Source organism: Mirounga leonina, unplaced genomic scaffold (assembly GCF_011800145.1).
Source record: "Mirounga leonina isolate KUSES-001 unplaced genomic scaffold, KU_Mleo_1.0 Mir_129, whole genome shotgun sequence".
NCBI lineage: Eukaryota > Metazoa > Chordata > Mammalia > Carnivora > Phocidae > Mirounga > Mirounga leonina.
In genome coordinates this window covers 1,460,991-1,473,153 of record NW_023270323.1, presented here as the reverse complement: position 1 = coordinate 1,473,153, position 12,163 = coordinate 1,460,991, and the positions used below count along the sequence as shown (strand labels likewise).

General features: G+C 35.9%; 1 pseudogene; it reads right to left on the bottom strand.

Moving 5' to 3' along the window:
* Positions 1 to 432: 432 nt before the first annotated feature.
* LOC118010829 lies at positions 433 to 4,201 on the bottom strand (annotated as a pseudogene).
* Positions 4,202 to 12,163: the final 7,962 nt, after the last annotated feature.

The window sequence follows — 12,163 nt, the reverse complement described above, 5'->3', positions numbered from 1 at the left end:
TTTATCAGGGATCTGTGTTCTCTGGAATCTGATCTTAAGTGCTAACCTCTCATTAAAAAGGCTTCACTTTTAGTATATCCACATTAAATGCTCAATGAAGAAGTGCTACTGAGAGAAAACATGGACGATTTCTCTAAGAAAGCACCCATGCTTTCCATTCCAGCACAGCCAATGGGCTGAGGGCCTGTTTCCACTCTCCCCTTCATTCTTTCAGCATAGATCCATAACTCAGTGGCAGCACAGCTAGATCCAGCAGGCCCTCACAGTTAAGACCAGAACACCTAGGGCATGTAGACAAGGTGAGATGGCAAAAGATACAGATCCACAGATCCTTTCTCGGGGAGAGTGGAAAGAAAGCCTCTGGGACAACGAGCTCACACGCGCAGGTGAACACACCCAAGACCAAGTCAAACGTCTCAACAAGGATTTACTTTAACAAAACACACAGGTACGCGATGTCCTGCTCAGGGCCTTCCCATTGAACTTCTTGGTTTCAAAAGAGTTCTACAGAGCCACCATTGTTAGTGTCCTGTGAGGGGTCCTCCAGGGCCTCTGCCCAAGGGTGCTGCTGTGCTCCTGGCCTGGGCCATTGCTGGGATTTCTAGCAGAAGTCCCCGTTTTGAAAGCATCCTTGCTGCGACCTTCACGGGCAGGTCCTGGTTCCTCTGGCGTCCGGGCGTGCTGAGACAGGCTTCCTTACTAGAAGAAGGGGCTGGGTCGTCCCTGTGGCTGGTTCCCGCTCGCCCTTCATCGGCCTCCCCAGACACGAGGGAGTGCTCTCCATCTTTGTTTTTGGAGTAGGAGATAGAGGAGTAGTGGAGCCACTTGTAAGGTTTATAAATCTTTCTTTTGACCTAGTCTATGCCACAAGTTGGTGATGCCCGGCCGAATCTCCAGCATGGAAGTGCTCCGCTCAGGGCAAGAGGAGGGAGAGGAGGAGAGGTCATCCACTTTGATGTGGGGGTAGTCATAGTTGTCTTCTCAGCTTGCTTGTGGGGTGGGCCTCTCTTCTCGGGGGTGCCTTCTGCAGGCGCTGTCGGGTATTTTGCAGCTGCATGGCTGGTGCTCATTCAGCTCCTCATCCTCAGAGCTGCTGCAGCTTCTGGAGCTGCTGGACTCGTCTTCAGGGCTGGAAGACCGTGGCCGGTGAGAGATATCTGTGTCCAGCTCCACCTTACTGCGTTCGCTTCAGAATCGACTTGTTGGAAAGGGCCAGGAGGCGTTTGTCCTGGTAGCACCCCAGAGCAGACAGGTGCTGCTGGTGAGACGCTGCCTCCTCACACGTGGGCGGTGGTGGAGGTGATGCCCCTGAGCTGGCGGTGGTGACCCGTAGGGGGTCCCGGGTGGAAGGTACTGTCAGCATTCTCATCCACTGTGGGCGGAGGGGAGGGGGAAGCGAGGCTGAGCACTTGGAGTCAGTGGAGCCCGAGCGCTCACTGACCCCACCTGTGGCTGGAGGATCCTGCTGTCGCTGGGGTCACTGTCAGAGTCAGAGCTCCAGCCCTCCATCTCGGGGCACACCAGGGGGTCAAAGAAGGCCATCATCCGGGGGTTGTCCTGCACAGACTGGTTGGCGTAGTCCTGTGACAGGCCCACACATTTAAAAAAATTTTTTTCTTTTTAAATGAGATATAACTGGCATATAAAATTATGTTAGTTTCGTTTCTTAACCAACGGTGGAACACAGAAAAGTGGTGGTGGAAGTTGGAGTGGAGAGTGGAGAGGGAAGGGTATTTTACCACCGATATGTTCAGAATTGCTAGCTCATTGTGGTAATAAAAAGTCAACTGGCTTTTAGTGGGTTTGATTATTGTTTTTCAAATGTTCTACAATATACATCCTTATTGCTTGCATGTTCCTAACTGTTCCTACCACCCCACAGCTTGGTATACAAGGAACAAGGAAGATGTTTTAAAAAGAGAAGAAAGCCTAGCCAGTGCACCAAAAACCTTTAGAGAAAAAAGCCTAAATTATCATCACATTCCTCTTTATTTTATCAAACTTGTATTAAATTATACAGTAATAAATGCTCATTGATATAAATGAAACAGTTGTATTTTTAATAGTTAATAAACCACTGAGCCTTCCCTTAGCTGGAAACAAAAAATAACTTTTTCTTATGGGTCCACCTATACTTTTTCTCTTTGCTCAAATAACTAAACATATTTGTCTCATACAAATAAATGGCATTATATGAAATACAGAATTCTTTAACTTACTTTTTTATTTAATAATATATTGCAGTATCTCTACAAGTCAATTCATATAGCATTAATTTTCTCCCTTAATGAGTCTTCAATAAACATTTGTTGAATCAATGAATGTATGAATAAATATATTGAATTAAATTTATAATCTGGTAAATATATGCATGATGTTCAGTCCTATACAGAGCTGTGGCATATTTCTCATATATATGCAGATCTTGTTTTGTATCTGCAACGAACTTGTACAGTTTTATTCTCTGGTATACTTCTTTTTATTTGAGATATTATAGTGTATTTTTTCGTGGGTAATGAAAATTTCCTAATTTGTTATTTTCAATCTAAAGAATTTTTATATATATATATCTTGTTCTAGTCACTTTGCAATATTCTCTTACTAATGTTAATGTTTTAAGCACTGTTTCTTGTTTTCTTTTTTCCATACACTCATGTCATTTCTCTCACTTTAATATTTGCTCTGCATATTTCGTTATTTTTCTATACTGCAATATATTTTTCTATACTGCAATATATAAAACCTCCGGAACAGGGGCATCTGGGTGGTGCGGTTGGTTGAGTGTCAGACTCTTGGTTTCAGTTCAGGTCCTGTCTGGGGGTCCTGGCACCGAGCCCCATGTCAGGCTCCATGCTCAGTGTGGAGTCCACTTGAGACTCTCCCTCTCCCTCTGCCCCTGGCCCTGCCCCACCCCCCCCCCCTCAAATAAATAAATAAATCTTTGAAAAAGACTCTCTGGAGCAAAGTTGAATGATAGTTGGTATCACTGTCTTCATCCTGGTTTTGGGATAAAACTAATGTTTAATATTTAATGTTATGCTTGCTATCAGGATTTTCTATACAGTTTTAAAATTATTTTACTGTACTATCAAATCCTATTTTAGTTCAGCTTTTTATTTGGAAAGGTCCTTAAATTTTGAAAACAATTATGCAGTATCTTTTAATGTAATTACAATGTTTTTATATTTTAATTTGTTGATGAAAATAATTACATTGAAATACTTTCTACTGTTGAGCCATTTTTTTTCATTCCAGGAATGAACTCTACTTAGTGATAAATATCATTCTTTTAATTTCTTGATTCAGTAAATATTTATTGATCACCTAGTAGACACCTGACACTCTTTCAAGTGACATTTCCAAATCCAAATGGAGATATCAAAAAGGCAGTTGGATACATGTTGTGGAGTTTGGGGAGAGAACTAGAACCCAGTTGAAGATATAATTTGGGAATTACAAGCATATAGTGGTATAGATTTATAGTGAGATTAGTGATTAAAAAGAAAAGGTCCTGCAAATACATCATGGGCACTCCAACATATGACAACAGGTTGATGAGAAGGAATTAGTATACGAGACCTAGAAGAAGCAGCCAGTAAGATAAAAGGAAAACAAAGAAAGTTTGATATCCCAGTAGTTATGATCTATTCTGTTAAATCTGGCTAGGAAGTTAGGTTTATTTTCAGTTTGTGTCTTAGTAATGTCCATGACTGTTTTCTCAAACTACAAAAGCACATAAGCCTATATTTCATCAGGGAACAACTTGTAACAATTTCAAGGTCCCTGTGCTTGGATTGTATAGTTATATTCTTCCGTAGTTGTTCACTGGCTGTCTCTCTGAATGTACATGTGAGTGTGTGTGTGTGTGTGTGTGTATAAGCCCTCATTATATATTAACTAACATGGTTTTGTCATTATTATTTTATTTTTATATAAATTGCTATTATTTCTATTTACTTATATAAGTCACATTTGTTCTCTGTCATATGGGTCATTTATAATGACAACTTATTTTGGATAACAGTTTCCCATCTTCAGCTCTGACCTCCTAATTGCCTGAGTGGATGTCATCAGTTCTAGGAATTTACCAATCACAATTTTCCTAGGTATATCTATAACAAAAATTACTGTATCATTATAATCTACCCTCAATCATCAAGGGTTCTTTATGATTCTGTTTGTCTTCTTGTTTAATGTTCATAACCTCCTCCTTTATTATCAGCATTATTTAATGTTATTTCTCTGCATCCTTTTGAAAAATCTTATATATAGTTTATAGAGATCCAATAGATATTTTTAAATCACTTACTATTTTGTAAGAACAGACACTTTGAGTAAATAAAGGTAATTGGACACAGATATGACTTATAAAGAATATATAGCCTAATAAAAGAGATTGGAGCTATCACATAACCAACATTAACACAAAGTAGGAATTAATATGTTTCTGATATAGAGGATAAAGATAAACAAAATTCAAAGGAAGAGGTCAGTATTTCTGCTTTGAGTGACTGACAAGTCCACATTTAAACTGGGCTTTGAAACATAAATTGATTTTGTAAATGTAGAGATGATTAAGTGATACTCAGAAAGTGAACAGAACAAGTAAACAAAGTGAGAATACTGGGTCAAGTGATACGGAAAATAGCAAGTACTTTTCTTAAGCTAAAATTCATGAATATGAAATGAACGAATAGGAAGTACTCTTTGAAAAGTACATTTGGACCAGGAAATGGAAGGCTCTGGAGTAAGTGAAGACTATTTTTTTTTCTTTTTTTTTTTTACTTTATTATGTTAATCACCATACATTACATCATTAGTTTTTGGTGTAGTGTTCCATGATTCATTGTTTGCATATAACACCCAGTGCTCCATTCAGTACGTGCCCTCTTTAATACCCATCACTGGGCTAACCCATCCCCCCACCCCCCCTCCCCTCTAGAACCCTCAGTTTGTTTTTCAGAGTCCATAGTCTCTCATGGTTCGTTTCCCCCACCGAAGACTATTTTTTACAGTGATCTGGTCAGACTTTTGCTTCAGGTAGGTTAGCATAACATAAATTTGAGATATGAATTGGAAAAATTAATAGCAGAGGATTGCTATAATTTTCCCATGATCATTTCAATGACTTTCAATTAACAAGGTAGGATTTGTTTTTATTTTGGGTCCGATTTTGTCCTGAGTCCTACTAAAGTATTTCAACTTTGTCTCCAAACTATGTAGATTATTAGTTTGTTAAATGCCACTTTCCATTATTTTTGCACTCACTTTGTTATAGATTAATTTTAGTAAAGCTAAATAACGTGATGAATTTACTAGGTTTTCTCTCAACTAAGATGTTCAATTTAATTATGATACTATTATTATTACCTAATAATTCAAAGAGCTGATAACAACCAAGATAACTATAACACAATGATAAGGAAGAGCTTGCCATACTAGACCTCTAGCCTAATTAAAATTGCTAATTTATTAAATTGACTGACAACTATCCCAATGGTAAGCATAAAATGGAGCTTAGGAAACAAGCCAGATATAGGTAAACTTGGTATATAAAAAGTAAGACATTATTAATAGAGAATGGATGCTAAGACAATTGTTTATCCACATTAAATGTAATTGGATCCCTACAACAATGGCATACAAACACACTCTCACAAATAGAAGATTTGTCAAATATCTAAATGTAGAACAAAAACTTTGAAACTATTAAGATATATAATTTAAGGATAGGAGATGCTTATTTAAACAACAATCAAAAGTTAAATGAATAAAAAGATTGCTAATTTGCTGAAGTGCTGATGGCATGTAAGTCTAGAGGTTTTTATCAACTATAAAGTTAAGGGACAAAGCTATTATTTTGAATACACTTCAGAGTACCTTAGCATGACCATCTTATCCTCATCAAAATGCAGCAGACCATAAATGGCATAAAGAACAAAATCTTCTGTATGATAGAAATAGCAAAAGAAATTCTCAAAGTCTACCCAAAACCCTTGATTAAAAATAAACTCTATAGGGTAATACATAAAGACAAATAACTTAGTAGGCTATGAATGCTCTTTAAAATCTGGCATTCTGATATTAGATGCTAGATCTACTCTACTGCATAATTAAAATAGCCACAGAATTGAGTAGTATCAATATTTCTCATCTGAAGTCCTAAAGGCTTCCCATAGACTTTGCAAATGATTTATCTGATAAAGGGTTAGTATCCAGATTATATAAAGAACTTAAAAACTCAACACTCAAAAACAACCCAGTTAAAAAATGGGCAGAAGACATGAACAGACATCTCCCCAAAGAGGACATACAGATAGCTAACAGATACATGAAAAGATGCTCAACATCAATCATCATCAGGGAAATACAAATCAAAACTACAATGTGATATCACCTCATACCTGTCAGAATGGCTAAAATTAACAACACAGGAAACAACAGATGTTGGTGAGAATGCAGAGAAAGGGGAACCCTCTTGCACTGTTGGTAGGAATGCAAACTGGTACAACCACTTTGGAAAACAGTATGGAGGGTCCTCAAAAAGTTAAATATAGAACCACCCTAGGATCCAGCAATAACTACTAGGTATTTACCCAAAGGATACAAAAATACTGATTTGAAGGGATACATGTACCCCAATGTTTACAGCAGCATTATTAACAATAGCCAAATTATGGAAAGAACCCAAATGTCCATTGACTGATGAGTGGATAAAGAAGATGTGGCTTATAAATATATGTACCATGGAATATTACTCAGCCATCAAAAAGAATAAAATCTTACCATTTGCAACGACATGGATGGAGCTAGAGTGTATTATGCTAAGCAAAATAATTCAGAGAAAGACAAATACCATATGATTTCACTCATATGTGGAATTTAAGAAATAAAACAGATGAACATTAGGAGGGGGAGAGGGAGGCAAACCTTAAAACAGACTCTTAACTAATAGAGAACAAACTGAGATTTGCGGAGGGGAGGTGGGTAAGGGGATGGGCTAAATGCGTGATAGGTATTAAGTAGGGCACTTGTGATAAGCACTGGGTGTTATATGCAAGTCATGAATCATAAAATTCTACTAAAACAAATATTACACTATATGTTTACTAACTGGAATTTAAATAAAAACTTGACACTCCAAAAAAAAAAAAAAAAGAGGAAATAGCTACAGAATTGAGCAGCGTCAATAGTTCTCAATCGAAGTCCTAAAGATATGCCATAGACTTTAGACTATCTGAGTTTAGGGTCTTTAGGAAGATTTTAGAATTGGATATCCATGGTTAATGTAAATGGATCAAGATGTCCATTACGGATTAAGATAGAATACCCAAGATTTACCTTCCTGTCTCAACTACTAGAAAACTTGACAAAATATGTGAAACAAGTCTTCAGATACTTGCCAACAGGAACTATAGGATTGAGATCTTCAAGAGAAGAAAAACGAACAAGATGATCCCTATAATCGGACCAGTTTATTCCCTAGAAGCAGTAATGGCCAATCTTTTTTTCCATATTTGATGAAAATTATACATCTGTAGATCTGGAATGCTGTACAAAATAAATATTGCTGACAGAACTCTTGGCACATCTGTAATAAAACATATTTAGGGTCACCTGGGTGGTGAAGTCAGTTAAGCATCTGACTCTTGGTTTCAGCTCAGGTCATGATCTCAGAGTCATGGGATCAAGCCTTGCATCAGGTTCCATGCTCAGTGCAGAGTCTGCTTGGGAGTCTCTCTCCCCTCTCCCACTGCCACTGCCCCTCCCCCCCCACTCTCTTTCTCAAATAAATAAATCTTTTAAAAAACATATTTAACAAATTAGATAAAACGAGTTCTTTGAAAAGACCAACAAAATTGATAAACTTCAATCCTAACTGATCAAAAACAGAATGGAGAAAAGAAAAAATATTACTAATATAAAAAATAAATAATAATACAGATCCTATATATATTAAATGGATGATAAGGGAATGTTATAAACAGCTAATGCATTTGACAATTTAAATAATATAGAAAAATTCATGGAAGATACAAACCACTAAAACTCACACAAGATGATATAATAATAATGTGACTAGCCTATTTAAAGAAATTAAATACCTAATGAAAGTTTTTCCCATTAAAAAAAACAACAACAACAACCTGCAGGCATAGATGGCTTCAGTGGTGAATTTGAACAGACATGTAAGAATAAAATAATGCAAATTCCATTCATACTCTTCCAGGAAAAACTAGACATGGAATTCTCAACTCATTTTTTGAATCCTCAGTACCAAAATCAGATGAAAACATTAGAATAAAAGAAAACTACAGGCCAATATTTTTATTAACATAGATGTAAAGCCACATTCACAAATGTTTAATGGAATTCAACAACATACAAAACGGATGATGGGATTTGCCTGGGAATGCAAGGATCGTTTAATCGGTGTAATTTACCATAGTCATAGATTAAAGAAGAAAGAAGAAAAACACTCTGATCTCTCCCAAGGTACCAAAAAAGAATTTGACAAATTTCAATAAATATTCACGGTAGAAATTCTCAGCCAACTAGGAATAGAAGGTATTGTTTTCTATCTGATAAACCGAATCTATGAAAAAATTAAAACTAATATACTTATTTATACAAGACTGAGTGCTTTTCCCCTAAAATGAGAAAGAAGGAAAGGATGTCTGTGTTTGCATCTCTTATTCAAAATAGCACTAGAGTTCCTAGGCGTTGTAATAAGGCAAAATAATAATCATAATGATAGGCATACTGATTGGAAAAGAAGTAGAACTGTCTTTAATTCAGAGACAAAAATGAAAGTCTATGTGGAAAATCAAAGAAATTTACAAAACAGACACTAGAATTAATAAGTGAGTTTAGCAATGTCACAGGATAGAAGGTCAATATCAATTGTGTTTTGAAATACTAGCCAGAAAATACTGGAACTTCAAGTCAGAATAAAGCATTAGTTTAGCAAAATATGTACTAGGCTTATACAATGAGAAATATAAAACACTGATGAGAAAAACTTAAAAAAGTCCTGATACATAGAGATTTATATGTTATTCATATAAATGAATAACATCAGTCGTCTCCAAAATGATCTGTAGATGAAACACAATAGAAATATCAACAGGCTCCTTTTTAGAACTGATGATATGCTTCTAAAATTTATACAAAAATTCAAATTACCCAAAATAACTGAAGCAAATGTGAATAAAAGAACAAACTTTTAAGATATATAATATCTGATTTCAAGATTTATTCTATGACTACACTAATTAAAATATTTTGGATTTTTTAAAAAAGATTTATTTACTTATTTAAAGGAGAGAGAGTATGTGAGCAGGGTGAGGGGCACAGGGAGAGGGAGAGAGAGAACCTCCAGCAGACTCCCCATTGAGCATGGAGCCTGACGAGGGGCCGATCTCAGGATCCTGATATCATGATCTGAGCTGAAATCAAGAGTTGGACACTTAACCAACTGTGCCACCGAGGCACCCCAAAATAGTTTGGATTTTGTATAAGGACAGACATATAGATAAGTACAGCAGAACAGAGAGTTCACAAATTGACCAACATTATGGTATGTTGATGTTTTATGTAGCTGCAAAGGTTGTTCAATGTAGAAAGAAAAATATTTTCAATAAACATTTCTGGAACGATTTTTTATATCCAATGCCAACCAAAGGGTTCCTTTCTCTAGGTCATGCCATATCCAAAAATTAAATTTGAAACGGCTTTTATATATAAGTACTACAACTACAGAAATTCTTGGGGGAAAAAAATAACCTAGTAGAAAATCTTTGTGTCCTTAGGTAAAGCAAAAATTTCTGAGATAGGATGCAAAGTTATGTACCATACAATAAAAAACTGATAATTTGGACTCCATCAAAAATTTTTTAAATGCTCTTCAAAAGAAACTAGAGAAAATTAAAAAGCCATAGTCAGGAAAAAATATTTTAAAAACATATCTTATTAAGAATTGTAATCAGAATATATAAAAAGATACCTACAGCTCCATAATAAGAAGACAAAAATCAACTGAAATAGTGACAAAGATTTTCTCCTTGACCAAACTCTAGCCAGGCTCCTCTGAGCCCTCTCTTGATTGGCCTCAACCTTGGCTTATAAAGCCTTGGACAAAATACTAACAGCTCAAGGCCACCTTCCAAAAGTGACCCTAGCTCCGCTTAAAGTGCCTGCCTGAGGAAACTGACAAAATACTTTGCTGTTTTGCAGGCTATGCTGCCAAGAGAATTTCCTGTTATTTCCAGGCAACACTTGCAGTCAGAGTCCCTGTCTGCCGGTCTCTGTGGGAGGGTGGGAGCCTAGCTTTGATAAGTGTGCCAGTTAACAAACCCTAACATATGTTTAACATGGACCAATTTTCCCCAATTTTTGCAATTTTTCATTTCCCTAACTCTATTCAGCCCTTATTCACCTCTCTCCCTATTTCCCCATTCTCCCAGTTACTCCTATATAATCAAAGTTGAATTCACTTCAACTGGACTCTGTTCCCTATTGTAAAAGGGCAGTACTGATTAAAATCTGTCCTTATCATTTTAGTGTGTGGCTTTGTTTGTCTTTGACATTAGGCAAAATATTTGAATAGGCATTTCATGGAAGAAGATTATAAATAACAAGCGTATGGAAAGGTGCTCAATATTATTAGTCACATGGAAAATGCAAATTAAGTTACACACCTACTATAATGGCTAAAATTAAGAAGATAGTATCAAATGTTCATCAAGACAAGGAGCAGTTGGTACTCTCATTCATCTCTCGTAGAAATGTACAATTTTTCAACCACTGTGGAAACTTCTTTGGCAGTCTTTTGTTAAATATACACTCACTGATCTCATTCTACCTATTTACCCAAGAGAAATGAAAACATCTGTTCACATAATAATTTGTACTCAAATGCTCATAACTGTTTCAGTCACAACAGTTTAAAACTGGAAGTAACTCTAATGCCTCATCAATTTTTGAATGGATAAACAAAACATTGTATAGTTATATAATGAAATACAATTGAACAATAAAAAAACAAGTTGTTGACTCATTGAACAACATAGAGAAATCCAAAGCCTATTATACTAAGTGAAAAAAAAAGACACAAAAGATCCCTTTGCTATGATTCAATCTACATGAATTTCCAAAAAATAATAATAATAATAATCACAGAAAGCAGAACAGTGGCTGCTACAAGCAATGGGTCATTGAAAGAAAAACTCACTCTAAAGAAGTGATGGAAGGGGGGTAGAAAGTGGGCAAAATGCGTGAAGGTAATCAAAAAGTACGAACTTTCACCTATAAAATAAAAAAGTTACAGGGATATAATGTACAGCATGGCAACTATAGTTAATATTGTACTTCATATTTGAAAGTTGCTAAGAGAGTACATCTTTTTTTTTTTTTTTTTTAAGATTTTACTTGTTTATCTGAGAGAGACAGAGCACGAGCAGGGAGCATGCACATTCCTACTCTTAGGGGCAAAGAGGCAGAGGGAGAAGCAAACTCCACGCTGAGCCCAATGATCCCAGGACCCTGAGATGGAGCGCGGAGCTGGACACAGAGCTGGATCCCAGGACCCTGAGATCATGACCAGCCAAAGTCAGATGCTTAACCAACTGAGCTACTCAGACGCCTCACTAAGAGAGTATATCTTAAAAGCTCTCATCACATGAAAAAAAATTCTGTAACTATGTATGGTAGCAAATCCTAACTAGACTATTGTGGTGATCATTTCACAATATATATAAATATCAAATAATTATGTCGTACATTTGAAACTAACATAATGTTGTATGTCAATTATACCTCAATAAAAATAAATAAATAGTGACAGAAATGTTCTATTATATGATTTTGGTGGTGGCTCTACAACTATTAAAGCTCACTGAATTAAAGCTTTAAATTTAGTTTTAAAATTTTATATGAATAGAATCTCAGGAAAGCTGATTAACAAATGAATTAATCCTTTCATGATACTTAACATCTATTGAAGGAATAAAAACTGCTATTAGAAAAAAAACACATTTTATTAATTTCAAGATACCCATTTTTTAATATCTTTAAAACAATGCATCGTACAATGTATGGTTTCACAAAGTCAGAATGGGAAACATTTTTCTTATATAAATTATATAAATAATAAGGCTTCTAA